Raw genomic sequence first — 13,739 nt, 5'->3', positions numbered from 1 at the left:
GGCCTCTCCCATATTTCTCCACTTAACCCGGTTCTGTTCTGTGCTAGTTGCATCCACTTGACTCCTGCGAACTTTTTACATCTCATCCGCCCACCTAACTTTCTGCCGCCCCCTGCTACGCTTTCCTTCCCTTGGAATCCAGTTTGTTACCCTCAGCGACCATCGGTTATCCTCTCTTCGCACTACATGTCCTGCCCATGTCCATTTCTTCTTCTTAATTTCTACTAGAACCATGTTGATAAGTGTTTATTTATTTATTTATTTATTTATTTATTTATTGAACCTTACAGGCCCCGAAGGGCATTGTGTAAGGGGGGTTACAATATCAAGGTTAATGGCTGTAAACAAGGAGCAGACACTAGGTATTACATAATTTCAAACATAAAAGAATTCCCAACGTAATTATACATGGTCGCTACAGAATAGAGTACATACAGATGCATATAAAAATATGAGAGAAAACATTTAGAAAGAAAGGCAGCATGATAATAGTATAACATAGGTCAATTGAACTAGCAATACAAACTTAACACTTTCTCACGGAATGAAGCAGGACTATTTATCGATGCAATTGAATCAGGAAGATCATTCCAGAGTGAAATGGCGCGAGGAAGTGCAGATGAGTTGAAAGCTTTCGTACGGCCAAAGATGCGAGAAAAACTAAGATGATTGTGCAAGCGTCTAGACGTGCGCAGTGGATTGCTTAGTGGCAGCGGCGAAGGCCTATCCGTATACACATACTTGTGTAACAAGCACAGAAGCGAAACTTGGCGGCGATTTTCTAGAGGCGGGAGAACATGTTCTTTTTTCATTTCAGACACACTAGATTGGCGGATATAGTTGTTGGAAATAAATCTGGCAGCTCTGTTTTGTATCCATTCTAATTTTATGTTCAGATAGTTCTGGTGTGGTGACCATATCGAAGACGCAAATTCAAGCTGGGAGCGTACATAGGTTATGTAAGCTAATTTTCGGACATGAGCGGGCGCTTTTTTAAGGTTACGGCGGAGATAACCAAGAGAGCGAGGTGCTTTAGCACAGATGGAAGTGATATGTTCGTTCCAGGATAGGTTCGGTGTTAAAAGAATGCCTAGGTACTTGTACGACGGTGTCTCAGACAGATGCACATTATTTAAGAAGTAACAGAACTTGGATTGAGAACGTTTACGGCTGAAAGTCATTATTTTACATTTGGAGGGGTTAAGCGTCATGAGCCAGTTTTCACACCACCTAGCAATATTATTAAGATCCTGCTGAAGAAGGTGATGGTCATTAGTCGATTTTATTTCTCGGTAAATTATACAATCAGCAAACATACGGACAGTGGACGATGTATTAGTTGGGAGATCATTAATATAAATAAGGAAGAACAAAGGACCGAGAACGCTGCCTTGAGGAACACCCGAAGTAACAGAAGAAGATGACGAGGAGTAATTATTAACGAAGGTAAACTGTTCGCGAAGAAAAAGAAAGTTTCGAAGCCATGATAAAGTGAGGGAATCAAGACGAAGTGCTGACAATTTGGAGATTAGACGACAATGGGCTACTCGATCAAATGCCTTGGAAAAATCAAGAAATATGCAGTCTGTTTGTTCATTTTTATCCATATTAAAATTAAGATCAGTTGTTAGCTCGAGCAGCTGAGTGTCACACGAATAACCTTTTCTAAAGCCGTGCTGATTAGGAAAGAAAAAGTTATTAGACTCAAGATGACGGCGGACGTTAGAAGAAACAATGTGCTCGAGTAGTTTACAGCATATGCATGTGAGCGAAATGGGCCTGTAACTGTCAGGAGAACTTCTATCACCGCTTTTAAAAACTGGAATTATTTTTGCCATTTTCCACTCAGCAGGGAGTTGACCTGTCTGTAATGATTGCTGGAATATACGGCACAATATTTCGCTGCAAATGGGCTTTAAATTCTTCAGTACCTTCGAGTTGATATTGTTAACGCCAGACGAAGTAGAAAGGTTCAGATTGTCGATTAGAAGAGATATGCCTTCAACTGTTATAGTAATGGGTTCCATATACGGCCAGTCGAATTCGGGGACAAATGGTACGCTGGAATGATCTTCCTTCGTGAAGACAGATGAAAAGAATTTGTTGAACTCAGACGGGCATTCTTCATCAGAAACAGGCACGTGAGCATCCCTACGTAAAGAAATGCGATTGCCATCCCTCTGTGGCGCAATCACCGGCCAGAACTTTTTAGGCGAGGATTTTAGCAAAGCGGGGAGATCGTAAGAAAAGTATTTAACTTTCGAGTCACGTATGGCAGCACAGTATGATTTGACACACTCCTTGTAATTCTTCCAATCGGACTGATTACAAGTAGACGAAGCTTTCATGTATAATCGTTTCTTTTTATTTCTAAGCCTTCTGAGGGATTTGTTAAACCAAGGATTAGACTTATCGTTGTTCACACGCACTAACGGGACGTATAAGTCGACCAACTCGCAGATCTTTTCCCTGAAAAGAACCCAGTTTTCGTGTACCGTTCTAGAAGGAAAGTGTGGCAGGAATGTGTGGCGAAAAAAGATGTCAAAATCCGCGTTCATTAGCGAAAAATTGGCTTTATTGTAGTCTCGTATATTTTTACTTTCGCGACCAGAGTACCTATGATTGATTCTGATTGGTAACTGCATTAACTTGTGATCACTAAAGTCATCAAAAAATGCAATATCGCCTATGGTATCAGGAACGCTGCTTAGAATTAGGTCAAGAGTATTCGGGCCACGTGTCGGATGGCTAACAAATTGGGATAGGTTAAAGTCCTAAGTCAAATTTAGAAAGTCTCGAGATGTGGTGTTAGCGGTAGTTAAATTAGGCCAATCAATATCTGGAAAGTTAAAGTCACCAAAAAGGTATATGTGGTCGCATGGATATTGCAAGGTAGCTGCATCAATACTTTGGCGTAGATTGTCAACAAAGCAGTGACTTTGGTCCGGTGGTCGGTAACAGGCACCATTAAGTACCTTAGTCGAAGACGAGACGAAGGCTGTCCAGACAATTTCGAGTGGTGAAACTGTGTCGACTACAAATGATCTGAGTGTTTTTTTAATGGCTATCAAAACGCCTCCGCCTTTCCTTTCTGAGCGGTCATGACGATAAGTACAGTATGCATTTATGTCTGGTAGAACTTCACTGCTGTTTATATCGGGGTGCAGCCAGGTTTCTGTTAATATAAGAATATCAGTATTGTTATCATCAATGAAAGAACATATCTGATCGCGCTTCGGAAGCAAGCTGCGAATATTAGCGAAAGTTACTGATAAACACGGTACCGACTGACTTTTTGCGGCGAATGTAAGTGTATGAGGACCTGATTTCCGAGCTAGCTAGCTGCAAGAGATGACGATTCCCCCATGCGCATTTTGTCTACAGACAACCTGAACTTCTTATCCTTTGCTTTGGCATGCTGTATCAATTTTTTTCGTGCCACCCGGGTGGCAGCAGAAAAATCCTCGCCGATAGAAAATCCTGAGTTCTTTAATTTGCGAGCAGCAGCTAAGATTGTTTGCTTGTCCTTAAAAAAAGCGAATTTCGCGATTATTGGTCGTTGCTTGTCGGAAGCAAACTTGCCTATACGGTGGGTGCGCTCAAATTGCGATCCAGTAATTGTGATATCCAGGTGCTCTGAGCAAAAGTCTATTAATTTTTGTTCGGAGGCTGGCCAGTCTTCTTTAGCATCGTCGCTGATGCCGAAGAACAGCAAGTTCGAACGCCTAGATCGATCCTCGGCGTTATCGCATCTAGAATGAATGGAATGCAGCTCTTTCATGATATCAGACATCACATTATTAGAAGAAACACTGGTTGAAACACTGCTGGGAGAAGCAATAGCGGTTTCAAGGGCAGATACCCTATCCATTAGAAGTTTGATTTCATTGTCAGTGGCTATTTGTTTTTCTTTAACGCCCCTCAGTTCGCCTAGTATCTCCGCCTGCCCTACTTCAAGTCTTTTCACTGCATCAAGAACAGATGTAAGAGTGTTGTCGTCAGGGCCCGGGTTCTCTTCAATATCGCCACACAGAAGCAGTAAGAATTCAAGCAAACAAGCGCGAAATTGTGTCAGCAACAATAAGTATCTTCTAGTCATATCATACAGTTCTATTGGGTACGACACCGCTACGAAACAGTAGTTACTGCTTTTAGTACAGGTGCAATGATTCAAGTAACTAACCTGGAAAAGTAGGAAGGGTGAGTGCCCCATTCTGGCAGCGGTGTCGTACCCAAACGAGGCCGGTGCAGGTGGGCGCCGAGTAATCCGATAGTGGCTGCTGACGTTGAATGCCGGCGTTGCCAGATGAAGGTTTCGTTGAAGGTCAGGCTTGACCATGTGATGCATGGCTTGGACGAGCACAAGGTGTGCTCCTCGAGGAAAGTGGGTCTAGTAAGTCGTTCTTCAGCAAGCCAGGCGAACGCGCTACACAGTAGCGGGACCTGGAAAAGTAGGAAGGGTGAGTGCCCCATTCTGGCAGCGGTGTCGTACCCAAACGAGGCCGGTGCAGGTGGGCGTTTATATGCCGCGCCGAGTAATCCGATAGTGGCTGCTGACGTTGAATGCCGGCGTTGCCAGATGAAGGTTTCGTTGAAGGCCAGGCTTGACCATGTGATGCATGGCTTGGACAAGCACAAGGTGTGCTCCTCGAGGAAAGTGGGTCTAGTAAGTCGTTCTTCAGCAAGCCAGGCGAACGCGCTACACAGTAGCGGGACCTGGAAAAGTAGGAAGGGTGAGTGCCCCATTCTGGCAGCGGTGTCGTACCCAAACGAGGCCGGTGCAGTAATGAATTCACACTCAGATGCGCTACAATACTGGTGAATAAAATGTGCTCTAATATTTTGCATGCAACGCATGTCATCGATATAGGGCGGTAGTTTAGAATGCAGCTTTTGGGACCTGCTTTATGCACCGGCACAACACTTGCATTTTTCCAGACACTTAGCAGGGACACCTCCCTGTAGCGACTTATCGAAATTTATCTGTAGGAATGGTGCTAGCGAACGCGCACACTGTTTGTAGAAGCTGTTAGTCAACCCATCAGGCCCCCCTCCTTCTGAACTACTCAAATGCAGCAAGAATGCCCCAATCCCACGTGTTCTTTACAGTCTTCCATATCGGTTATCAGTCTATTTGCAATCTGTCCTCCCGAGTCACCTTGCTCTACCATCGGAAGGAAAACGGAACTGAAGTACTGAGTGAACCTTAGCTACGCCCTCGTGCACACTGTTATTGCCAGTCACAAAGGGCGGAATCGGGAGATCATCTTTTCTTTTTCTTTTGACATACTTGAAAAATTCCTCGGGGTTTTCTTGCAGCCTTACATGAAGTGATTCGGAAAACGAATCTTTAGCTGCCCATATAGCCAGTTTTACTTGCCGTGTTATTTCCTGCAGCTTGTTCCAGTTTTCAGCGACCGGTTTCTTTTTAAAAGTGAGACAACGCAATAATTTTGTAAACCATGGTTTACTTCTGCTTCGCCTTCCGGTCAGTATTCTTGATGGAGCGAAATTATGCCTCGCCTCATACATTTTCTGCTTTAGTAGACTCCGCCATTCTGGAACACCTGCGTTTTCTGCTCTTGATTCAAACAATGGGAAAAATGCCTCTCTGTTCATGCCATCCATGTCAGCTTTATTGTATACTTTCCTACTAATCAGACCAGTTACTTTCGAATATTTCTTGTTCAGTTCAAAACACATAACATTATGGTTACTTATTCCTAGAATAACAGTTACTGAGCTCACTAAATCAGGTTGATTTGTTAATAGTAAATCCAGAATATTGTTCCCACTTGTTGGTTTCAATACCATCTGCTGGAGTGAAAATGAGTTTAGAATATTTATTGTAAAAGAATGGCATGTTTTTTTCTGGTTCTGTGCCACTGGCATAATGATGTGCAGCAGTGGGAGGGGGAAATGAGGAGTGCCATTTCACAGAACTGTGCAGTGGGGCAAAGTGGTGCTTAATAGACCGATCCCACCAACCGATTTGCACATGCGCCGGTTTTCCGGAAGTTGCACTACCGCCATATTTGTTGTAATCGGCTGCACGGGTCGGCTGTCGGCTGGTCAGCGCATGCACATGCGACTACACTCTCCGCAATCTCCGCTCCACAGGAGCTCAACGCACATTTCCCATACCTCACTGCCGAGAAAAATTCGTTGTCATTATTTCACAAATTTACAGTGACCGTTAGATGCAAAGCAAGCGTTCTAGGGGCCATTTAAGGCCCCTGGAACGCTTGCTTTTTTGTTGTTTTTTTTTTTTTTTAACCAGTAGCCTCGTTCAGTTGTGAAAAGCTTGTCGGAAATAATCCAGGGCTGCGTACAAAAAATCGTATCACGGTAACTAATGGTTGATTGGTGCATGATAGGCGATGGCGAGGTAAAGAAATTATTGCAATTAATTGATGAATTAAAAAAAAATGAATGAATTGGATAAAGAGGAGTTCAACGGTGTCAAAATGCTCAGAATTAAAAGCCGATGCATGATGATGCTAATAGAAAGTTTCAGTTCAGTTCAGTCGTGTCCGACTCTTCGTGACCCTATGGACCATGTCACGTCACGCTTTCCGGTCTCTCACTATCTTCCTAACATCACATAACTTCATCTGCAGTGCCTCGAGGATGCCATCTAACCATCGCGTTCGCTGCCTACCCCTTCTTCGGCGACCCTCAATCTTTCCCAACATCAAATCTTTCTCCAGCGACTCCTCTCTTCTCATCAGATGACCAAAGTAGCTGAGCTTTAACTTTAGAATTTGACCCTCCAATGAGCAGTCAGGGTTTATGGTCGACAATATCGACTGATTTGATCTTTTGGCAGTCCAAGGAACTCTCAAGAGTCTTCGCCAGCACCACAATTCAAACGCGTCAATTCTTCGGCGGTCAGCCTTTTTCACAGTCCAGCTCTCGCATCCATACATCACAACTGGAAAGACCATAGCACGAGTTATACGGATCTTGGTTGGCAGACTAATGTCTCTGCTCTTTACTAGGCGGTCAAGGCTGACCATTGCTCTGTTTCCCAGAAGCAGGCGTCTCCTAATTTTATGGCTGCAGTCTCCTTCCGAGGTAATCTTGGAGCCCAAGAAGAGAAAATCTGTCACAGCTTCCACTTCTTGTCCATTGATGCTCCAGGACTTGATAGGGCAAGACGCCATGATCTTTGTCTTTTTAATGTTCAGTTTAAGCCCAAACTTCTCACTCTCTTCTTGTACGCGCATCAGAAGTCTCTTGAGTTCCACTTCACTTTCTGCCATTAAAGTGGTATCATCCGCATATCTAAGGTTGTTGATACGTTTTCCAGCAATCTTCACTCCAGCTGAAGACTCGTCCAGACCGGCCTTCCTCATGATGCACTCTGCATATAGGTTAAATAGGCAGGGCGACAGTATGCAGCCTTGCCTCACTCTTTTCTCGATCGGAAACCAATCAGTAAGACCATGCCCAGTTCTGATTGTGGCCTCTTGCGCTTCATACAGGTTCCTGAGGAGATAGATGAGGTGAATTGGAACTCCCATCTCTTGGAGAGCCTGCCATAATCTGCTGTGATCTACGCAGTCAAACGCTTTCATATAATCAATAAAGCAGAAGTAGATGGGTTTCTGGAACTCTCTTGCTTTTTCCATGATCCAGCGAAGGTTAGCAATTTGGTCTCTAGTTCCTCTGCCCTTGCGAAACCCAGCTTGCATGTTCAGAAGCTCTCGATCCACATACTGCTGCAGCCTACCTTGGAGGATTTTCAACATCACCTTGCTAGCATGCGAAATAAGCGCGATCGTGCGGTAGTTGGAACAATCTTTGGCACTGCCTTTCTTTGGAATGGGGATGTAAACTGACCTCCTCCAATCCTGTGGCCACTGTGGGGTTGTCCAAATCTTCTGACATAATGTATGCAGAATGTTAACAGCGTCATGGTTGAGGTTTTGAAGCAACTCAGCTGGAATGCCATCAATTCCGCTAGCTTTGTTCTTAGCAAGGCTGGCTAAGGCCCATTCAACTTCACTCTTCAGGATGCCCGGCTCGAGATCAGTAATCACAACCGTCTTATGTTGGATTTACGCATTCGGGTCCTTCTTGTACAGTTCTTCTGTGTATTCCTGCCACCTCTTCTTTATCTCTGAGGCTTCAGTGAGGTCCTTGCCTCGTTTGTCCTTTATCACGCCCAGCTTAGCACAGAAGCTTCCTTTGATATCTTTGATTGTCTTATACAGAGCTCTTGTGTTCCTTAACTGGCTGTTGTCCTCAACTGCTTGGCACTGTATGTTCAGGAAGGCATTCTTATCTCTCCTTGCTATTTTCTGAAAATCCGCATTGAGAACCTTGCATCTTTCTCTTTCCCCCATAACTTTTGCCATCCTCCTTTCCTCAGCCATTTGCAAAGCCTTTTCAGATAACCAGTTTGCTTTCTTGCATTTCTTTTGCTTTGGAACTACCTTAGTAGCAACTTCTTGTATTATATCACGAACATCAGTCCACATCTCTTCGGGCTCTTTGTCTTCTAGATCTAATTCTTGAAATCGATTCCTCACTTCCACAGCATATTCTAATGGAATTTGATCCAGATCATACCTGAAAGGCCTTCTAGTTTTCTACGTTTTCCTCAATCGAAGCTTAATTTTGGCAACAAGAAGCTGATTATCGGTGCCACAATCGGCCCCAGGCCTTGTTTTTACTGCTTGTATAGCGCTTCTCCATCTCTGCCAGCAAAGAATATAATCGATCTGATTCCTGTACAGACCGTCCGGTGAAGTCCATGTGTACAGGCGGCTCTTGTGCTGTTGAAAATGAGTATTCGCTATGGTCAGGTTGTTTTCTTGACAAAACTCTACTAGCCTCTGCCCAGCTTCATTTGGCTCGCCAAGACCGAACTTGCCTATAATTCCGGATATTTCTTCACTCCCGACCTTAGCATTCCAGTCTCCTATGAGAAAAACGACGTCTGATGATGGGGTGCGGTCTAAAAGGCATTGTAGGTCCGCATAAAATCTCTCAACGTCAGCTTCTTCAGCAGTAGTGGTCGGTGCATAGACTTGGATAACTGTTATGTTGAAAGGGTGACCTTGGATCCGAAGTGAAATCATTCGGTCGCTTTTGGGGTTGTACCCTAGCACTGCTTTGCCCATTCTTCTGTTTACTATGAGAGCGACCCCATTCCTTCTCTTGGATTCGTGCCCACAATAAAAGACATAATGGTCGCCGGAGTTAAATTCTCCTGTTCCGGTGCACTTGAGCTCGCTGATACCCAAGATATCAATGTTCAATCTGTCCATTTCTCGCTTGACGACATCCAGTTTACCTTGCGTCATTGATCTTACATTCCATGTTGCTATGTGATATATCTCCTTGCAACATCGGACTTTCCGGTCGCTTCCCGACACATCCACAACTGAGCGTCCTTTTGGCTTTAGCCCAGCCACTTCATTCGTCCTGGAGCTACCAGGAATCGCCCTTTGTTCATCCCCAGTAACATGTGGGACGCCTTCCAACCTGGGGGGCTCATCTTCCGGCTCCATATCATTAATGGTATTGTGACTGGCCATAGGGTTTTCTTGGCAGGAAATACTGGAGTGGGTTGCCATTACCTTCTCCAGTGAATCACATTTTGTCAGAACTCTCTGCTGTGACCTGTCTATCTTGGGTGGCCCTAAACAGCAGAGCTCACGACTTCGAGTTTCACAAGCCCCTCCGCCACGACAAGGCAGTGATCCATGAAGGGGTATAGAAAGTTTAGATTATGTAATTGTTCAATTAATTAAGTGAACTAATTGAAAAAATGAGAAATTGGAAAAAGGGGTTTCAAAGGTGTCAAAATGCTCGCAATGAAAAGACAGTGTTTGATGACCTAATAAAGAAAATTTTAAGTGTGTATTTGATCAAATAATTGAAAAAGCATTCCAAATTCATTCCAAGTTCATCGTGGCCACACGTGGCCACTTGGCACAGTGCGGCTGATCCTGCAAGCAGCCATTGCTGTATCTCAGTTATGCTAACCATCCTATTAGTTGTAACAGGGGTCACTCACCAGAATCAAGACACGCGCTCTTGACCTTTTCCTTGTCAATTTTCACAGCAGTGGAAACTTGTTAAATGGAAATCAATTAAATTGAACTGCTGCTTAAATGGAACCAACGCCTTCTCAGAGTTGGTTGGGTTTGTATTTAGGCAATTTAAAAAAAAAGTGTTCTTAATCGGAACTCAAAACTTTCCAATCATCATGTAAATGGAACCAAAATACTCTCGAAACCACAATTTTTGTCTACACCCTTAAATATATACATGTGGCTAAAGTAAATAAATACAAGTATTTAGGTGTAATAATTAATGACCAGCTAACATGGAGTGATCACATTTCCCATATAACTTCATCTGCAATGAAAAATCTGGGTTTTTTAAGACACAAGTTGAAAGGTGCACCAAGTAACGTAAAAAAATTAGCTTATGAATCTATTATTCGGCCAAAACTCGAGTACGCTGCAGTGGTGTGGGACCCTCACACGAAAAAAGACATTGCACGGGTAGAAAAAATTCAAAGGCGGGCCGTACGCTTCATCTATAACAAATACCGAAATTCTGATTCTCCATCTTTCCTTATGGAAACGAACAAAATAAAACAGCTCTGTACCCGACGAAAGATAGCAAGATTAGAATTTTTACACTCCTTAATTCATGGAAAGCTCGGAATATCGGCAACACTTTATGTTACACCATCCCTCACTCGAAAAACAAGGCACACACACAATTATAGCTTAACTCCCCATTTCGCCAGAACCAACATTCACAAATTCTCCTTTTTTCCACGAACTATCGGAGACCGGAATGTACTGCCTGGGGAGGTTTTCGCTTGTGAAAAATTCAGGGAAGCCATTGGCAAGGTTTTTGACCACTGAGAGAGTTTTTGTCTGGTTGTTTGCAATGTTTTTGGCATCTGAGAGAGTTATTGTCTTTTTTTTGTTTTGTTTTGTTTTTTGATAGCGACATAATCAAAATGGCTATCTGTACCAATTCATGCTTCCAGGTTATTTGTAGAAGTGTATCTGTGTATGACACGCAAAAATTTCTCCTTTTCTTTGTTATTTCTTCTTAACACTGATTTTGCCCATCCTGCTGGGACCAAAGAGGTCTGCAGTATCATGTAAATAAAAAAATAAATTAACTAAGCAAGCGTAGCGCCATTATAGTGTGCATCACTGCCTCCTCCTCGGTTTTCTTCTCTGGCAGTTTCGAGTTTTCTCATACAATACGCACACAACCGTAGCTACAGTAACAATATCCTGCAGTGATCTGCGTGACTGTATTGTGGGAAAAAGTAATGAGGTGATTTGGCATTGTCCCAGTGTGGGTGGTCGAGTGCAGCATTGCTGCGAAAAAAATGAAATCTTTATTCGTTGTTTGCAATAGCTGCTGTCATGCAGCCTTATCACTGTGATTGTAGCACATGAAACGGTCTTGTGCTCTTTGTTTGTTCATGTTTGGAATTGTGCTTTTGTCACTTTTTCTGTAGCATGAGATAGCCAAGATAAATATCAAATTACTACAGGCAAGCACAACTGCTTCCGCATTATTACAATTTATTCAGTATTCCTTAACTGGTTTTTCTTGATGCCAACTTTAAACTGACTGCCAATGAGCTTAATGGGCATTCTCAATTTGATGACTCGCGAGCACGTTTGCTGTTATTGCCGCTGCTGAGTTCATTACAGTCAAACCCAGATATATCGAACTCGAAGGGGATCGCGAAATAGTTCGATATAACGATAATTCGATATGCAGAAATCGGCTTGTGACGGCACTTTCGATGCGAAAAAACGATACCGTATTTGTCGCGTAATCAACTCACTCACATAATGAACCCGCCCTCCACTTTTGCACTCGAGAATTTGTCGCACTCCATTTCGGTCGTCTCATCCACAGCTCATTTCTTGGCAGCGTGCCAAGATGCTGCACAGCAATAACGTGGCGTGTTTATCTTGTGATAGCTCCTGCGGCAGCGGGGAGCGAACTTGGCAGACTGCCCGTGATGGTTTGATTGCACAAGCCTGGTGCGATTTATTACGCCGCGCTTGGGCCGGGCGTAGTCCACTGCCACAAAATCATTGGAAAGCGTGATACAGTAGCTGCAAATGATGTTCGAAGCGAAAAATGCTAGAAGCCGTTTTCATGATCGTAGCTGACTGCGTGCTTTCGTTGATTCATACATGCAAGGATAAACGACTCCCGCAAAAAAAGAAAAAAGAAAAATGCCGCTTCGTAACGCCTTATCTTGCTCTACGCCGCGCATACAGCACAACGATAAAAATAAACGACTATCCCAAAAAAGAAAAAAAAAAAGATCTGCCGCTTTTTAACTTCCGCAGGCGCCATAGCCACGTAAGCCGCCGCGCGCGGAGGGTTCGCAACACACGCTGAAAGCATCCGACGTTCTGTCTGAAAACGGGCTGAGCTGGCTTGGCGCATGCGTAGCGCGTGCTACTGCGAACGAAGGCCGGGAAAGAGGAAGGAGAGAGATAGCTCTGCAAAAGGATGGGCACACCCTAGCTGAACTGTCCCCTCTCATTACTTCCGCGCGGGGCTTGAAAACGTCATGCGGCAAACGGCCGAGGGTGATGCGATCGTCTTTGGGAAAGGCACACTTTCCAGTGGTGGTGCGGAGTTTGACATATCGAACGACGGGTGAAATTGAGTGCGATATATGACGCGGCTTTCCTATACTGTTGCATGGGATTTTCAATGGGATATTCCGTGTGTTCGATATTACCAAAATTCGATATAACCGGGTTCGATATATCCCGGCTGAACTGTAGTTGTTTGCCGGGCACAGGTCAGCCCAGCAAAGAGTTATTTTCAGCATACTGTGCCTGTCTGTCCTTTTGTGCCCACGGCTCTGTCACCATTACCACCAGACCTCATGTCTCCAAGCGTGCAAGGAATCACTCCGTGAGGCCCATTGTGTTTGCCGTGGATGTGTGGTGAGTAGTGCGACATTAATAGAGGAGCTCTTAACACAATGGCACAAAGCCAAATTTGAGATGAAACAGCACAGAACAAAAGGACAGGGCAGAGACAAGCAATGGATAACCAACATGCCCTGACAAAGGCAAAGATTCACCCCCTCAGGACTTCACGTTTGGTATGCTTGGACGTAAACCGGCAGGTGATGTTGGATGAAAGAGGTCACCAGCTATGGCTGCCAGCAGCTCTGCAGTTTCAGCGTAGTATGTCAGGTGATGGTAGGGAAGGTGTCAAGGCCTCATCATCATCATCAGCCTGACTATACCCACTGCAGGGCGAAGACCTCTCCCATATTCCTCCAGTTCACCCGGTTCTGTGTTAGCTGCATCCACTTGACCCCTGTGAACTTCTTAACCTCTTCCTCCCACCTAACTTTCTGCCGCCGCCTGCTACGCGTTCCTTCCCTTGGAATCCAGTTTGTTGCCCTAAGCGACCATTGGTTATCCTCTCTTCACACTAAATCTCCTGCCCACGCCCATTTCTTCTTCTTGATTACCACTAGAATGTCAGTGACTTGAGTTATTTCTCTGACCCACTCTGCACGCTTCGTATCTCTTAATGTTACCCCTACCATTTTTGTTCCATAGCCCTCTGCGTTGTCCTAAACTTAAGTAGAACCTAGTAGATAAGTTGCAGTGGTGGAGAAGAATGATGTGGCCTTGACACAAGAGCAGACGCCCTTTCGAACAAAGGAGCGCATGCCACGCATATAGAACTGGAGC

General features: G+C 44.3%; 1 protein-coding gene across 6 annotated transcripts in view; it reads left to right on the top strand.

Moving 5' to 3' along the window:
• The window catches only part of spg (dedicator of cytokinesis spg), a 430,105-nt gene that overhangs the window by 168,916 nt on the left and 247,450 nt on the right, over positions 1-13,739 (top strand). The gene's annotated exons all lie outside the window — the stretch shown is intronic.

The sequence above is a fragment of the Amblyomma maculatum genome, chromosome 1 (genome assembly GCF_055883805.1).
Source record: "Amblyomma maculatum isolate TAMU_Amacu chromosome 1, ASM5588380v1, whole genome shotgun sequence".
NCBI lineage: Eukaryota > Metazoa > Arthropoda > Arachnida > Ixodida > Ixodidae > Amblyomma > Amblyomma maculatum.
This window is presented reverse-complemented; position numbering and strand designations above follow the sequence as displayed.